This window comes from Acomys minous (genome assembly GCF_964271855.1).
Source record: "Acomys minous genome assembly, chromosome: 18".
NCBI lineage: Eukaryota > Metazoa > Chordata > Mammalia > Rodentia > Muridae > Acomys > Acomys minous.
The window spans coordinates 4,020,032-4,028,681 of record NC_140501.1 but is presented as its reverse complement, the minus strand read 5'-3'; the positions used below and the strand labels follow the sequence as shown (position 1 = coordinate 4,028,681).

At 47.2% G+C, this 8,650-nt stretch overlaps 1 protein-coding gene across 8 annotated transcripts in view; it reads left to right on the top strand.

Moving 5' to 3' along the window:
- Positions 1 to 3,417: 3,417 nt before the first annotated feature.
- MBNL2 (muscleblind like splicing regulator 2) overlaps positions 3,418 to 8,650 on the top strand; it is a 158,321-nt gene continuing 153,088 nt past the window's right edge. For 4 of the 8 annotated variants that reach the window (XM_084767667.1, XM_084767663.1, XM_084767661.1 and 1 more), the window contains exon 1: positions 3,422 to 3,662. The gene's annotated coding sequence lies outside the window, so the exon portion shown is untranslated. Of the gene's footprint in view, positions 3,663 to 8,650 lie in introns of all 8 variants that reach the window. The other 4 variants (XM_084767664.1, XM_084767665.1, XM_084767666.1 and 1 more) reach the window with 3 other exon arrangements.

The following is an 8,650-nucleotide window of genomic DNA, read 5'->3' as shown; positions in this document are numbered from 1 at the left end:
GGCTTCACAGAGGCTCTGGGGATCCGAACTTAGGACTGCCGCATTAACAAAATCATGTAAATGACATGGTTATACAGTAGAAAGCCATTTTTCTCATAAGGGAATGCTGGAGCTCTGAGGGGAGGAAGTGCCCACACAGTGTCTGCATCTGGTGAGGACTCTCCTCTTGGCTTGAAGAAGGGCATCTCACTGTGACCAAGTCAGAAAGGGAAAAGCACCCCTCTCCGGGATCTTCTCTTAAAAACAGAGATATCCTCAGGAAGATCCCGGCCCTGTGACGTCATCTAACCCTAATTACCCAAGTGCCCCACCTCTACATATCCCTTCAAGGCTTACCTCCTCAGCATCTAACGTTTGGCTGGGGATGTGTACAGATCAGTCCCTAATAATGTTTTAAGCAAAGAAATATGAAAAATAAGATTAAAAAAAATGTTAACTTCTCTGGATGACGTACTCTCAAAGGCCTGAAGGAAGCCAAGGGCACATCCACTGCCAGGGTTGATGCTCAGGCCTGGAACCCCAGCTGCCTCCGGAGGTTGAGGGTGCAGGAGCTCAAACTGAAGGTTGCCTTTGGCCACAGAGTATGTTGTCAATAGCCTGGGCAATAAAAGGACTGAGCTATGTGCAGCTTGGTGGTGGAGAATTTACACACAATGTACAGGGCCCTACACATGTAGGACATCATAGGTTCAGAAAGAGAGAGTGTGGGCAAGAGAGAGAGAGAGGAAGATGAGGAGGAAGAAGAGAAGACAAGATGAGAGGCTCGGGAAGAAGAGAAAGAAACAAACACATGACACGACAGCTGTTATTTCAAGAGCTGAGGCAGAGGAAGTCAGCCGGTGAACAAGGGGCTATTGGCAGAGAAGGAGCCAAGTAAAATGCTCTAAATGTTCAGGTGTTTAACTCAACAGGCTTTGACAATGGATTTCAAATTGTGGTGGGAGAGGAAGGTCAAGAAAGAAAAAAAAAGCCAAGTGTTGGGCTTGTACAACGTGTGTGGTTGCTTGTAATACAAATAGTGTGTTTGCGTGTGGCCTCTTGTCCAACATAGACATTTCTCTAAGGACAGCCATCATTTAGTGGTCCCTCTGTCACGCTAGCCCTTGCGTAGACCTTAATGTAGGGCACAAACCTAGCCTTCTGAAAGGAGATCAGCTCGGGCAAGCCAGCTACAGGACAAGATCAGCTCGGGCAAGCCAGCTCCACAAGGCTACATTGTTAGGGGCTTAAAATAGTCTGAGACAATGAACAGTACAGAAAGCCTTTTGAACATCAGAGAAGCCAGTGTGGGTGAGGTCAGGCACAACTGAAGCAATGCCAGGGGGACTGAGGTGTGCACACTGGGCAAGGAACAGATAAACACAGGGTAGGGAAATGGGAGGCCTGCTTAGGACGACAGTAGAGGTAACGCTGACTGTAGAGGCTGGGGCCACATTTTGCAGGACCTTGATAGCCTATAATTTGGATTTTATGGAGGGACAGGTTTGAGTGTAGAAGGAACATGACTTTACAGGACTTCAGAAAAACCTGTCTGGCAACAGGGCAGGCCGGAGCTGAAGGGTCTGCAATCCCGGAGGCCGTGACTTAGCGTTTGTAGCACATAGGAAAGAGGTCACCGCTCTGACCTAGCCGGGAGGAAAAAAACCTACCAGACTTAATTTCTTTGAGTGAGAGTGAGGCTTGATAGGTGTTAAATTTTAAGGAATAAGATTAGGAAAATGGAGCCGGAGCCGGGCGTGGTGGCACACGCCTTTAATCCCAGCACTCAGGAGGCAGAGGCAGGCGGATCGATGTGAGTTCGAGGCCAGCCTGGTCTACAAAGCGAGTCCAGGACAGCCAAGGCTACACAGGGAAACTCCGTCTGGAAGATTAGGTATTTCATATCAAAAGCAGGGGGAGGTGGAAAAGATAATTTAAGTCTGAGATCACACAGGATGTGTGGCCTAAGTGAAAAGGGTTTCCACCTGTTTGAATGGAACTAACTTAAATTTTCAGAAAATAACAGACTCAACCAAAGCCTACAGATGAGGATATTAACTAAAAATATAAATAAGTATTAAAATCAAAAGGATTAAAATAAGATAGTCTACTGTAGAAAATTAGTCCACAAATCACAAGAAATACTACGTTTTTAAGGATGCAATTGCAAAATTAAAAAAAAAATTACATTCCACTCTGTTGCTCCATCCAGATGCATTAAACAGTTGCTTGTAAAAAAAAAAAAAAAATAGAAAGAGAGAAAGAGTTAGGCTCAATCTTCCAGATGAATAAGGTCTTTGTTCTTGCCGGGAGTTAGTCACGGGACCATGATACTTAATTTTTAAGATCCAAATTGTTGTGCATTGTGGGAGGAAAACGTGTGCTCACTGTGTTGTCTAAGGCCCATATGTTTTTGTTTTTGTTTTTCAAACCATGCAGAAATGCTGTTGGCTGGGGTGAGCTGGGGTTGGGGGATGGGGTGGATAACCCTTTCTGTTCTTTTTTCCTTCTTCTTCTTCTTGCTTTTTCTTGGGGAGTCCTGGCATCTCTGGGCCGTCTTTTTGTAGACTGGGACTGGAGGGTGCCCCTTGGATCAGCTCCAAGCGTTCTCAGCAGTAAACACCGTCCAGCACATGGAGTCAGGCATTAATGACAGGGTGGGCCGACGTGTGAGGACTTAAGACCCGCGCAGTGCCCCTGGGGTGCCAGCCAAGAGCCTCAAAGCTTAATGTATAGATACTAATCTCCCTGACTGAAGTCCCTGGTGCCCTGGAAACTCAGATGGAAGATATATGGGTCCTAGTGACCAACCACTGCAATGACATCTGTCCTCTAGAAAAGCTGTGTGCTGGGGCTTCAAGCATGCTCTGCTCTTGAAGGTGTGCTCTGACTTGGTTATTCTCCCTCGGACATGGGAATTGCATGCAAATGTTCTGTGAGGTATTATTTTCCATGACAAACACTGAATTGTGTGTGTGTGTGTGTGTGTGTGTGTGTGTGTATACACACACACATACACACAATATATAACATATGTAATATATACATATATATTGTTTACACACACACACACACACACAATTCAGTGTTTGTCAAACTGGCGAGAGGACTTCAGTTTTGGGATACAACTGGATTTCTTGGCCATCTTAGGAGTTTCGTGATTTCCGGAGTGTTTACGACGCAACTCCCAGCTCTGGGCTGGCTGTCTCGAAGCATGCTTGTCTGAGCTACCCCTCTCTGTGCTGTGCCAGTTACGTGCCACTTTGTCTCGGTGCTAGCGCTGCTTTCTTCGGGAGAGGGAGATCCCTCTTCCATCAGTATGGACGCACTGTTTTCGGAGCCTGCCAGCGCCGTGTTGCTGTGTCAGTCATCCTATGAGGGCCAGTTTCAGACGAGAGGGCTGACGAGCTGGCCAGGGATTGGCCGGCCGCGCCTGGGCGGGGCCTGTGGGAAGGAAGGGCTGCAGCTCGCAGCAACAGAGTTTAGACTGTCTTTGCTTCATCATCTGAAGGTAAAAATTTCCAGCCACGGCCGGCGGCTCGCAGAGTACAATAAACAGGGACGGAGAACTACTTGCATGGACCCCCCTTCCTCATGATGCGGTGGAGAAGCCGCGGCCACTCGGTCCTGCCAGATATTCTTGGGGTCACTGTCCATGGACAGGAGAAGCAGAGCTAAACACGGTAGGAGGACGACAACACCCCCCCCCCCCATTTTTTTCCCTTCAATGTTTAAAGAGTTTGCTGCAGTGTGCTGCATTCCGTGTGTGTGCTTAGGGAAGCCAGGGCGACCGGATTCCACTCATTCGAAGGGAACACTCACAGGAAACCCTGGAGTTTTACGTAACATTTGGATTTGAGAACAAGAAATGGCAAAGCTGGAATCTACGCCGCCCCGTTTGGGGTGAGGCATAAAACCGAGGTTTTAAATTTATTTATTTAAAGAACAGATTCATTTATTATTTTTTTTAATTATCTGAAAGATGCAGGTTATTTTCTCAAGATAGACAAGGTTTTTACTGACATAGTGAGCTAAAGAATAAAGTTTGCGTGGATCTTATTCTTTGAAAACACACTTAAAATTAAGAATGTTTTAAAAATCATGGTAAATAATCATCGGTTGAACGTTTGGGGCCGAAATATGTCTGTTTCTTGGAAATCAGGGGCCACCCTGGTGCTACAGGGCAACGGCTTTAATTGAGTTTCAAAAGCACATTTTAAGCACCATGGCAGAGGTAGCTTCCTGCCTGGTCTTAGACACTGTAGTTCAATGTTTACATTGCCTTTCCTGGCATCCCCGTCTTTGTTTCCAGCTTAAAAGTGGGACCATTATATTCAAAAGTAAAGCTGGGTTAATAATGCTTACTGCAATTATCTGATCTGTATGCATTTTTAATGAGAACACACAGCCAGCAGAATAATTTAATGAGAGCTGGCTAGCTTTTAAAGCTGGGCTCTCACTATGGCCAGCCAGATCAACTTTCTTGCCGAGAAGCAGCGGCTAGAAAAGGTTGAAGCAGATTTATTTTTAACACACTTGGCCCAGGAGAAGGGAAGGATTTCTGCGTTAACGCATTCTTTCTGCCCTTTTCCGTTTTAAATTCCTGCCAGGCATGAGGAAACCCTGCTTTTTTGTTAGGCCTTGGAAGCATGTGTTTACAATAAATGTGTAACATTTTTAGAATAGTTAGCAAGCACTGGAGCGGAGGGGAAAAAAAAAGCTTGCCTAACCACCACCCCCATGACTGTTCCAACGCTCTTCAAAAAGCGTACTGTCTCTTTAAAAGACAAAGAGTAAGTACGAAAATATCTATTAGGGCATATGTGTATTTAGGCAACAACGAGGAACAAAAATTAGACAGGAGACATTTTTCCCATCTACATAAGAGGAACTTTCTTCCTCTCTTTTGCTCCGTCCTGGGGGACAGCAGTGCTCATTTGAATATGGGCAATGCCACGTAGATTCTTCTAGACCCACTGTTTTTACTTTCAAGGAGAAGTGCAGGACACTAGCCCAGAACTTCTGACGTCATCCCCCAACTATTTCTGCTGTGTGTTCTTTTATTCAGCTTGTGGAGAGGACTGTTTCTCTCCGTTCAGGCCAGGAACATTCGAACTCCCAGTTGGCAGGACTTGAGTTATGTCTTCGCATTTAAAGCCACAATCACCCTTCATAGGCCAAATAGGGCGACTTCTCCTACCGGCCTGTCTGTCCATCTGTCTGTCTGTCCGCACAGGTTTTCTGCAGGCTTTTCTGGCTAGGCCAGTGAAAAGAGTAGGGAGGCTCAGGGAGCTGAATTGCACTTTCTTTCTGGCCTAGCTCGCTGCTCATGGTGTGGACCAGGGTCCCCAATCCCAGGTCCCCCGGATCCATTATCTAAGGCCCAGGGTTTGCCACCAAAGTTCAAGGTTGATTGGATGATGGTGGCAGCTGCTTTCACAGATAAAGCACCACATCCTGGCGCAGATGGCTCAAAGGAAATAAAATACAATAGTGCCTGCTGTTAACCCTGTGTCACAGGTGGCACTCGTGTGACACCCTTGATGGTAGGGATCAGGGGAAAGGTTAGTGTTTATTGAGGTGTCTTTTAAAGAAAGAATTTGGGTTGGAGCACACTGCAGTTCCCAGGGGTCCCCACTATCAGCTGCCCTCCCCTCCTTCTTCCCAGACACCACTTGCTTAATGTGGCCTTGGGCAGACGCCTACCTCAGTTTCCCTCTCTTCACAGAAACAGGTTCTGTCTATTCCACTTCCTCTTATTCTAGAACTCTAGGGAGGGACTAAGTACAAGCAACAGTAGCAAAAGTTGTTTGTCTCTTGGTGCCGTATGTTTTGTAAAGTACAAAGGTGGCAACACTGTTGCCAGTGTCTTGGCACGCTAAGATATAAGGCCACAAATACAAAACCCTGCAGTCTCTGTCAGTTTCATATGATTTTCCCAAAGACTGTATATGCCTATGCCAACAAATGAAATTTCCAAGGAAATCAAAGCATGGTTGTTTGAGTTTCCTCCATCGATCTAGTCTGATGTTCTAGAGGTTGGGCCAGCCAGCCTCTTCCAGCAGGAGGCTTCGCCGAGCTCTGGTGCCCAGTGCTCCGTGCTAGCTTTCCTTTAGTTCCTGCATGAAATTGTGAAAGTGGAGTGCATACGAGAGAAAACTGGGCGGAAGGCAGAAAAAGATGCCTGTGAAAAATACTGGTCATGGAGCTTTACCGCTTAACAGCCTGCCTTCGCTAGGCTCCTTGTTTTAATTTGCTGTTGCCATGGTGAAAACAAATCAATATCACATGGCTCCCAGCCAGTCCCGAGCCAGAGGAGCGCCATAGAAATCCAAGAGCAGGCCCTGGGGATTTCCAGCAGGAACTGGGAAAAGAGGACTTAGCTACTGAGCTTGAGAGAGTTCCTCCTGGAGAAGGAGCTGGGTCAGTCTGACACACATTTTCTTGTCCTTTCTTCTCACATTCCCTTACCAGCAAGAAAAATGTGAGAATAAAGGCAGTTACTTGGCTTGTCTACACTTCAAAATAACAGAAGAACAGCGGTGCAGAAGTAGGTAGGGGACACTGCAGAGGGTGAAAGGTGAAAGGTGAAAGGTTAAGGAAGAGATGGACAGGGACGAGAGGCAACAGTTGTGGAAAACATAGTTTGGGTACTTCAGCACCTCCACACAGAGAGCTGTCCCTGAGAGGCCCTTGGGCGGTTAACAGCTACTGCAGCCTTGTCAGGCAGAGAGACCTGGCAAAGAGGATGCAGGTGGGCAGTGGGGGGTGAGGGGTGTCAGAGAGAGGAAAGCGGGCAGGAGTCATGACAGACCCGCGGGTCAAAAGTCAATCAGGTGAGCCCAGACTGACCCCAAGGTCAGGACCCACAGAGAGCAGGACAAGCTACAGAGGGCCCAGCCTGAAACCCTGTGAGGAGAGAAGGGAAGAGACTGTGGGGAAAATAAAATGAAGGGTTAGGAGCCCAAGCTTCCTTTCTGGAAAGAATCACTCAGTTTAGTTAGACAGGCCCTGTGGAGCCGGGAGCGTGGCATCTCACTGTGGAGGGTGAAATAGTTCTAATTTGGGCCTCATGGATCAGTTACAGTACTGGTTGGCTTTTTTTCCCCCCTCCAGGATTTTAGTCAGTCCAGGTTTTGTTTTCCTTCTTGAAAATGTGTGCAAAGTGCCTCTTGCTGTAAGAGTGATAGTCTCAGCCAGGAGTCAAAGGTGATAGTAGGGCGCTTGCTTCAGGCCTGGGCCTCCAAGGGCCAGGCTCTGTCACAGCTAGGCCCCACCTCTGCCTCCACAGCCGCCTCAGCACGGGGTGCAAGCAGGTATGTTCAGTCAGGCTCCAGCTCTCTTTGCTGAGCCTGCGCGAGGGTGGTGAACAGTTTTAAGCTGGCCTTCTCTTACTCCCCCACAATATGACAAAACATCTTGGACCCAACCATGTTCTTTAGTGTTTTGACAAAGAACGCATTGTTTAAGGTCTCCTCGGCCAGCTAGTCTATCAGTCAGTCAGTCAACAAGTGTTTGTTAAGCGGCCTTCAGGCAGGCTCTTGCATTTTGCGGAAACACCAACCTACCTAGTACTTGCCTTTGTGAATAAGTACAAACGCAACTGCCATAAAATCCTACATTTCAAAGGCTCTGCATCAGGCTAGCATTGTTAGCCGCCAGATGTTGATTTTAATCCAGATGTGATTCTGCTGTTTAGGGATAGAACAGTTTTCGGGTTTTTTTTTTTGTTGTTTTTGTTTTTGTTTTTTTGTTTGTTTGTTTGTTTTTTTGAGCTAGATGTCCATACTTTCTTCACCTCTGCCCCATTCCCTACCGTTAGTGTTGTATAATTAACGTAAAGAGAGGTAAGCCACAGTGTGTCAGAGTGCTTGAAGCATCCAGGAGAGATGGCTTTTGGGAGCACTCACTCTGAGTATTGGCAACCAGAGCTTCAGCCCTTAGTGGCAAGGGGACCGTGGGCACGTCATTTGTAAAGCCTTAAATGCCAGCCAGTGAACAAAAGGAAATCTTAGACCCTCTCACTCCTGAGCTGCTGCCTGCCGCCAGCAGCCCATGATGCAATTATGAGGAAACTCGAAGCTGCCTCTGGAGGCTTACACGTCCTCGCATTCTTTCATAAATGCAGGGGTTTGTTTTGTCTTCGTTGATTCCCCCTCTAAACTGTAAGTTATTTTGATGGCAGTGGTTTGGGAGATTTTTTTTTTTTTTTTTTTTTTTTTTTGCCCCTGAACATCCTTTCTGTGGACAGATGCAAACTATGTGGGGCTAAAGGGTGCAGTTAGGGGCAGAGCTCAGAGCAGAGGCTGGAAAGGCAGCCTGTCTTTTTAAAGCTTTTTTTTTTTTAATCGGCCCTGGGTCTCCCATCCATAGAGGAGCTAGGCCAAGGTTAGGAGCATCCATGGCAAGCTGGCATTGAAGAGCTGTGTAAGTCACCTTAGTGGAAGCAGGAGTGACTGCCATGCTCCTGAAACACTGCAGGTCTCGGTGCTGAGCCGCCTGCAGTGCACAGAAGCTGGGAAAGCAGATCCTCCCACATAAGATAAGAGCACAACTTCTTCCGACGAATGGTCAGCAGATGCGGGGCTCCTTGTACCGGACAAGGGCATTTGCTGGCACTGTCTCCATCAGCAGCGCCAGTGGGGACTTAGGAAGTGAGAACCTTGAGTAA